Here is a 9,113-nt window from a genome sequence, read left to right on the forward strand (position 1 = left end):
GCGCGCGAACCTGGGGGGCCATAATTGGCTGCTTAATAGCATTAAAGGACAAAACGATAATACCAAACAACACAGTAAAAATGCAAACAAAGAACTGATCTTCGCTATACTGTTTGGGGAAAAGAAATAAAAAATTAGACAGCCGCAACACACGCCACTAAAGCCACCATCGCCGGCCTAACGCGGAACCAACAGTTGGCAACATTCATTCGCGCTTCATTGTCCGCTTCGTCTCCGCAACGAGAGCCGCCATCCTTTCGCGGCGGCCGTATTGTCATAGTTTTGTTTTTCTGCAAGTCCGCGCACGCAGCTCATCGGTAGCTGCACGCGTGCACGGCGTCGCATTGCGACCTGCGGCATTTTCTCGTGTTCGCGCAATCGGTGTGAAACATGTCGCATGTGAAATATTTGATAGAAGTGCCTCACGTCCAAGTCAAGCCGCCGTACGGGTGTATGACTGTGTGCCCCGTTCTCGGAAGCGTCGACGGGTTTCCGGCATGCGGATTTCAGGTACGTGCAAATGCGTTTCGCCCTCCTATTGAGCTCCGGAGCAAAGCGTGCAATATTGAAAGATGCAGTGCCCGTCATCATGGTGTGAACTGTGGCACTTAGAGCACACCGCGGCTGCTAAGTCAGCGTTGAAATTGTTTTACGTTACCGTAATATGTTGCTGTCTGTCTAATCTGCGGCTTGTGGACAGCTAACCCATTGACTTTTGCTTGTGGCAGCGATAGGTTTCGACAGCAGACGGTTTCGCGCGATGTTTGGTCGTGTCCATGGCGTTATGAAAGCTAGAAAACTAACTGGCTTGATCGTGCTTAGTTCCAACTCTAAGGGGCGTAACGTTGGCGCTGTATATGTTTGTTTTTCGTGCCGCGAGTACCACTTTCATGCTTTTGTTGCATGAGAGTGGTAGCTGCTGCATGCCGTCTGGGCAGAATACAATAAAAGCAATTTCCTCACTTTCATACGTACGTAATGTGACGTAACAAAATTTCCAGCGTTTTATTCGGAGCGTAAATGTCCATTATAGTTTAGTAAGAAACTCAAATTCTGTCTTAGCTTAGTAGGCGAGAAACAAGTGAAACTCTCATTCCTTTTTGAATTGTTCGCCCAAGCCGCACCGCCGCAGATGCGTCATCGGGTATTTCACTGTAGCTTCGCTACGTGAGTTGTTTTATGCGCCAATATTGCCCGGTTAAGTATCCTGTTAATATATGCCGACGCTCGTTCATCTTGATTTTAAGCGATTACTATCCCCGAGTATCGGACGATGCCAAACTTGTTGTGAGGTGTAGCAAACGCGGGAAATTCAAAGTGGCGTGGCTGCAAGTTCCTGTTTTTACGTTTCTTGCATTCAAAGCCAACAGACACAGTATCACTGATTTATTTCCATTTCTGCTGTACTTGATCAATCTAATGTGAGAACTGCATTTGCTCTTTAATGTTCTCCATTTGTGTGTATTCAGCTTGGCTGCCAGAAAATGCTTGAATTTTTTTCAGTATCCAAGTGACGAAATATTTCACTTACGGCCGTGTGTGAAACACGCAAGATGACAAAACTGATAGCAAAATGATGAGATGTTTCTTTTATAGCGTTTGGACTCGACTTTTGGTGAGGATGTCGATCGACCTTGGGCCTGGTGACAGCACACCCGACATGGCCAAAGTGCAGCCTATCAGTTGAGTGCCCCCGAATGGACCATCAACATCGGAAAATGAAACAGAGCCAGGTAGGGGCAATTTTTACTTTGGAACAGAATACTGACAGCTTCCTCTTTCTTTAAGAACTAAATAACATATTTACAAACCCATCCTTTCTCTTTGTGCAGCCTACATAGAATTGTTTTTTGCTTGTTATACAGATCTTCAGAAAGCAGTTCTTCTGAACCCTTTATGCATGCACAAATAAATAAAGAGGAGTGCACCTTCTGAAGAAATTGATGCACTGAAATGTGCATTCGAAACACAATGAGATGCAAAATAACCAATAACATTAAACCGGTAAAAAAAAAACAAGTTTGAAACATGTTCTAACATCATAACCCGCCTTGGCATACGGATCTAAATATAACAGCAACAGAGGTGCATGCAGAGAAGTGTTTGTAAATGTTTGCAAGATATGTACGTTGTCTAAGAAATCGTTTTTACTTACTCGGAGCTTCTTGGTGCCGTGGCAGTGCAGTAAAAGCTCAAAATGATGCCCCTGCTCCTAATAAAGCACCTTTAGATTTTAAAATTAAATTATGGGCTTTTACATTCCAAAGTCACAACCTGAAGTTTTGGGAACCTGGCCTTCTTTAATGTACACCCGAATCTAAGTGCATAAGCGTTATTGCGTTTTACCCCCATTGGAGGGCAGCTGCCATGGCCTACATTGAAGTTAGGACCAGCATGACCGAGCAGCATGGCATCATAGTAAGTGGGCTATAACACCAGGTCAAAATGAGAAATACTACTTAGAACTACCAACTTCTTGGCTCACAAGCACTTTGCACTAAGTTAAAGGAGTATGGAGTACTGACAGCGACCACTTATGTACCAATTTCTTTTTAGGCTGACTCTGTTATTAGGGTGCGAAGCTTCAATTAGTCAAAACCAGCCTAAATTACAGAACCAGCTCAAAACACGCACCATGTATAGTAGGATTTGGACATGAAAATGGAGTCAATTCATGTCGCCGAAAATGGAGGTGGCAATCACACTATTTCATGCATTTTGCCTAAAACATAGTCAATAATAATTAATCAATTTCTAAAATATCCTTTTCAAAAAGTTTTTTTCAAGCGTGAAAGGAGGAGCCAAATGGTGTTCAGGTGCACGAGTGGTTAGTTGCATGGCACTTTTCGCATGTATTCACTGGCTTCTTTCAAGCTTGAAAAAAAAAACTTGTTGCACCTATTGAGCAGTAAAAAGCTGGATTGGTAAGTTTGAGGATGCTCTACAATTTTTGCACTGACACTCTTGCTTTGAATATAATATTTGAGCAGGTAAATAATCGTTAATAACTAATTACCTAATTAGGAAAAATGCAAGAATTGGTTTCACTTCCTCAAAACAATGGCAAACGACATTACCTTGGTGCTGTCCAGCTACGTGGCACTTTTACATATTTAAAGCTTGCACATGTCAGACAGACCACCTGGTAATTACAGGGCATATATAGCAGTGGTTAAGTTGTGTGAGCCAGTCATGTGTAGCGAATCATGCGAAACGGCCATGTTTCTTTGACTTAAGGGCATGATAAGATTTACATGCTCGACACCTTGTATCAGTGGGTTCTAGGTCTGTTCGTAGTTTAGCTGCTACATAAACAATATTTCTCCACATGTAAGCTCATATGCATGTTTCAAGTATATTGCTTCGTGTTTCCAAAATAAACCATCCTTGCTCATCCTTCATTATGTCTTCATCTGTTGCTGTGCTAAATTTTTAACATGCAACTGCACAAATTTTCATCTAGTTTTCATATTTCCTCGTTGTTTGGTGGCTTTATTTCTGAACAAGTTGTTTTCGTTAAACCCTGTTGCACACAGCAGTACACAGCATTTCTGCCTAGAGTGGGAATTTTTTTTTTCAGATTGGCATTAATACACCTTGCCTGGGCAATGTAAGGTATTCTACATAACACGGCCCTGCAATAATGTTTTATATTGCATTCCAGCATCATGCAAAAGCTGTTTACTTACCAGATTAGAATATGTATAAGTGTTGGAAGTAACAGAACTGGAAGAAGCCAGCAGATAATGAGGCCAAGGAAAGCATACAGGAACATGTTTTAAGTTTTTTATATGAAGTATAGAAATGATAAATTCTAAGTAAATGAAAATGGATTAAAAGATATCCACCTGTGGGTGAGGAACGGACCCATAACATTCACATTACGCATGTGCTATACTAACAACTGTGGTACTACGGCCGTGTTCGAGCATCGACAATCTGAGGGGCCATTGTGGACGGTTGAATGCTGCCTCGGTGGCACAGTGGTTAGTGCATCGCATGCCTAATGCAAATGCTGTAGGTTCGTTCTCCCCCCATGCCTGTTTTTACCATTTTCATTTCCCTTTATCATTTCTACATTTAAATAGAAAATTACAAATAAGTTTCCACGTGCCTTCCCTGGCATCTCCCAGCTGTGATTCAGAAAAAGTTTGACCCTCAGTATCCTTTCTTCTCATTTGGAAAAACAGGAGCTTCATTTTAAAAATAATGAGTTCACTTTGTTCAGCATCTCAATGTGGTCTCAAATCTTATCACAGCATGTGTATTACTAAGTGAAGTTTTTGTTAAGATGATGATATAGCATGGGACCTAATTAGTAGCCTTTGTGTTCAGATATATGACTAGTCTAATAGATAGGAGGATCTTAAGAAGCACTTCTAACATGGTCTGATCATGTGTTTAAAAAAACTAATCTAGCATGATTTCAGATGTAACTGTTGCCCCTGAAAAATATTTGGATCATCTGCATTGGTATTGTTTTTAGAGAGCACCAATACTGCTTTGGTTGAAGTAGCCTCGTGGAACATGAAGCATCGCTTCTTGCTGAGTCAAGGAAATATCTGCATATCTGAGGTGCATGTGTCATATGCTCGAATGCTGTTTAAAGGCTGCTAATAAGAAAAATTACTTCACTTGCCTTCCAGAGATTGCTTCAGTAGTCTGCGCTACTCGATCATAAACAATTTTCCAGAGTGAACATTCATCACAGTTGGCTTTGCAATGTTTATGCAAAATACCACAATTGCCTACTAGACGTGTGACTACACTAAAACTTGGAATTAATGACCAGTAATTTTTATGGGACAGCAAAACTTGTGTTTATTACTCCAGAACAAAATGCCAGGCACTTCGGTTATTTCTGCCATAGAGTTTCTTACAGTAATTACTAGAGGGAACTCTGGCGCTCCAGTCGTACCACCATGGGAATGATGGGAAGCACATGGATTTGTCTGATATTCGTGCTTGTGAATTCAGATGTTCTTGTGGCTTCGTATATTATACGCTATATAAATCTTATTGTCGTAAATTTCAGCGCAGTCTATACTCTTCGAAGTGCAGAAGACGGTGCCAACACGCACAATTGCTAATAATTGCAACGATTGAGCTTGTGCAGGTGGCCAAATTGAAAGGCGCCAAGCGTCTCAAGGCACTGGTATGCCCGCGATAACTTTATCAGGGCGTTGCACTCGCTTGTCCTTACATGCCTCCATGGCTTAATGGTTTCAATATCAGACTTCTGCTCTAGAGTTCCTGTGTTTGAATCCTGTCGTCGGACGATTTTAATGTTTATTTATTTATTACACAGTATATTGTTGAAAATGACTAGTTTACAAAGTCACAAAACCGCTTGAAGCCAAACAGACGAAGTTTAGGCAAATCCATGTACTTCCCATAATTTCCATGCTGGTACAGCCGTTCTTGTTTGATCTCCTGTAGACACTAATGTCAGAGTTCCCTCTAGTAATTATTGTATGAAACTGATTTCTGCACCTCACTCTTGCAGAAGCGGCACCACACCTGCTGCGTAAACATGCACTACCTTTCGTCCAAGTGCAGGGAATGCTGTGAACTCGCCCTGTACAAAGCCTGCACTAAGTAAAACAAATCGCAACGTGCAGTTGCTGTCACGTTGAACTGGTGGAATGAGTATTGAAATGCAGCACCTCCTGAACTAGTTCAGGAAGTGCAGGTTAATCAAGTGGAGATTGTATAGTAACAGAAGTTGAGTGATTCTGCATTACATTCACGAAATATACTTCGTGATATTTTTCCATTTATTTCCTCAGTTATTAAGAATCCATTTTGCATTGTTGGACAAAACTACAGAATGCCAACATATTTTCTAGCATTCACTGGTAGCAAACATGTGAAAACTTGTTCTAGTTTCTGGATTGCCGCTTCAACCGTTAACCCCCTAGTTAATTCCGGAAAAATGTACAAAATTTTCCAAATTTTTTACGTACTCAATTTTTCGGTGTCATTCTCATTCTAAAAATAATTACTTCATTGGTCTCTGGTTAGAAATAACACAAAAATAAGAGCTGCTCTTGAGGGCAGCTTTCCCTCAATGCCGACTGTAACTCATCTTTGACAATAACAGCAGCATAACATCGGGCAGAAAGAGTGCGACTCGTCATTGGCGATATTGATACTACGTGCAGTCACTAGTACAGCTTGGGATTAAGGGTTAAAGCTTGCGACTTCGTTGCTGCCCAGTTTTAATTCTGCAGCTGTTACACTTGGGTGTATCGTGTGTATGTACGTGTGCATGCATTAAAATGACTTCACGCTAGAGCAAAGCAACTGTAGCCCAGAGACGCATTAGTCATCTTTATATATTTGCTTTGTAAAGATGCGCTAAGTTTATCTTTTGCAATATAGACTTGGTGCTCTTTGGCCAAAGATGACCTTGTGCTACTAAAACCTATCAATTAGCCTTTTGCAGTAGCAGGTGCTTATTCCTTTTTCGGGATTGGTGTGTGAGTTTTAATTTGTTTTTCTTGAACTGTGCAATTCCCACTCAGAGGACTGCATGTCATCTGAGGTGTTCCTTTTTCAATCAAGAATGTTGAGGTTGTGTTTGTGAAACTCGATTTCTTGCCTCAAACGAGCTTGTACAAACTGACCAAGCTGATAATTCTACCTGCTTATATATGAAATATGTTGCGGTTATGAACCCTCATAATGAATGACACATAGTGTAAAAATTTTATCTATTAAAACAATTTAATGAAATTTTTCAAGTTTTTCGCGTTCGTGTTCACTTCTCTACTCTCATGTCCTGTCTGCATGCCTCACCTCTTTTTTACCACAATGCAGGGGGAAAAGGTTCCGGTAACACCATGCATTCAGTATGGTGGCCCAGACGTGTATGCAAGCAATCTCCTTCATGTGGACCAAGAACTACTCTGCAGTGTCTCGCAGACTTCCATGCGAAGTCCTCAACATTCTCGTCTCAATGGAATGGCTGCTCATCTATCTGCGTGTCCATCACCAAGACGGCCAGTTGTAAAGCTCCTGTACCCGTTTAAGAAAGCTTAATGATTTTTTATTTAGTTTTCACGGTTGGCCGTAGAATCTTAACATTTTTGATGTTTATAACATTTTTACCTGGCACAAAGTGGTGCAATAACTTTAAACCAGTGTAATGTATTTAAGTGATGCTCACTCTAATGCCTATCTGATTTTGTTAGTGTTTAAGAAATTTGTATGTCTGATGAGGTAACAGCATTTGAATTTGTCATCGTGGCTCGTTTCAATGAGCTGCTAGGAAAAAAGTCACAAAACTTATCACACGCCAGTTGTAGCATTTTTGTTTTCATGACTATAGTATACACGTTTCAAAAGATGGAAAGTGGGGAAAAAAACCTGAAGAACATAATCATCCTAGGATTGTCATGTCCTTACAACTCTGCAATGATAATGCCTCGTACATCTTGGAAGCACATTGGTCACAATGCCTACAGGTATACTTGATAAGAGAATAGCTTGCACCCAGATTTGCCACACAGTTGATGGCTGATGGCTTTTGTTTGTTGTCTTCATGTTACTACTATGTATTCAATATTCATTTAGATGTAAAGGACACTAGAGGCACTGAAGTACCAAATGGCACTTGCATTTCAGGGGACAAAGTGCCCAGCATGCCTGTCACAAAACGTGTTCTAGGGGCTACCTTGCCTCTATAGGTAAATGGATACCAGATGCTCTGTGTACAGTGTAATCGGTGTACTTGTCTGGAGTGCTTGAAAGATGTGCTACGGGCTGTACTGGCACTGTCTGAAGATAATGCATGGTTCTAGAAAGCCTGCAGCTGAGCATCTGCCACCATACTGAAGGAACTGTCCGAATTTTTTTGATGTTGAAATGTAGGAGCTGCAATGAATAGTTGTGAATGTGGCAGTGCTGCCAAACTAAAGCACAAATTACACACCTCGACTCACACAATGCACTCTGAAAGTTTTGCTACGTGGTATCTGTGTTTGCTGCCTGACCTTATGGCACCTTTACGAGCAATCGCAGTTGATTGCAGCTGCTGAGGCTATCAACTGGCAAGTTGAAAAAATAATGCTGTGCCACCAGTGTGGCTGCACATTCCGAGATGCAAGCTATCTTGAACCAGGTGTTCGGTAGACAGTACTTGTGCAGCCAAAACATGGTGTGTGAGCCCTATAGGCAACTACGTTCACAACTGCCCACAAGTGGGCTGTCGGAACAGGAAGTTCAGAACAAGCAGCATTTTTACCAGGGTTCGAACATTAGTGCAAGTCATTCTTTCACAAAGGCTGGTAATCATGCATATGTAATGAGAACAGGGCATTTGTTACACACAAGGGGTCATGTGTCAAGTTTAATTAGATCAGTAATCTATGAGATGGAATTATAAAAAGTGTACCTTTCGTTCCTCAGTGGTCTCTTGGAGAGATGACCATTTCCGGCAGTTTAGTTTTGCCTTCTTATGTCTAGATTTGGTGTGCATATTGCAACTATAACTAACAGTCAGTGCTCTGTCCTGCCCAGTTTTTATGCTGCTTTTGTGATATTTGCAATATTTTGCAGTTCAGCTGCAAAATATTGTCTATAGTATTATATATCGTCTATGCAAGTATATGTCTTTACTATTATTAGTTTTCATGTTCAACATTTGTGCAGTGCTCACTAGTTATTACTAGCCATGTTTTGTTCACACATGCTCTTGGATTGTTGCGCGAAGTGACACGGACACAGACTACAAGCAGACAGGACGAGCGCTAACTCTCAACTAAATATTTCTTGAAACACGAAGAACATATATATATATATATATATATATATACATATATATATATATATATATATATATATATATATATATATATATATATATATATATATATATATATTGCAGAAAACCGCAGCATCAGAACGTGACAAGGTATGAAGAAATCAGTTAAACATATCAGGAAGTAGGGAAGTCAAAAAAGGAAGCAACAAAAAGACACTACTTGAGATTAACACACGTGTTGTGAAGGTACTGAAATTCGCATTCTAACAGACAAAGATGCATGGCTAATGCAAGTCTCTCCTAATCTTTTAATGTGGAATGCCTTGATTATTTCCCGTGTGGTTTG

At 40.7% G+C, this 9,113-nt stretch overlaps 1 long non-coding RNA gene across 1 annotated transcript; it reads left to right on the forward strand.

Moving 5' to 3' along the window:
• The first annotated feature begins 328 nt into the window (after positions 1-328).
• LOC129387080 (uncharacterized) lies at positions 329-8,776 on the forward strand. Its single transcript, XR_008614387.2, has 3 exons — positions 329-510; positions 1,597-1,733; positions 6,823-8,776. It is a non-coding gene; the product is annotated as an uncharacterized lncRNA (long non-coding RNA).
• Positions 8,777-9,113: the final 337 nt, after the last annotated feature.

Source organism: Dermacentor andersoni, chromosome 2 (assembly GCF_023375885.2).
Source record: "Dermacentor andersoni chromosome 2, qqDerAnde1_hic_scaffold, whole genome shotgun sequence".
In the NCBI taxonomy this organism is placed as follows: Eukaryota; Metazoa; Arthropoda; class Arachnida; order Ixodida; family Ixodidae; genus Dermacentor; species Dermacentor andersoni.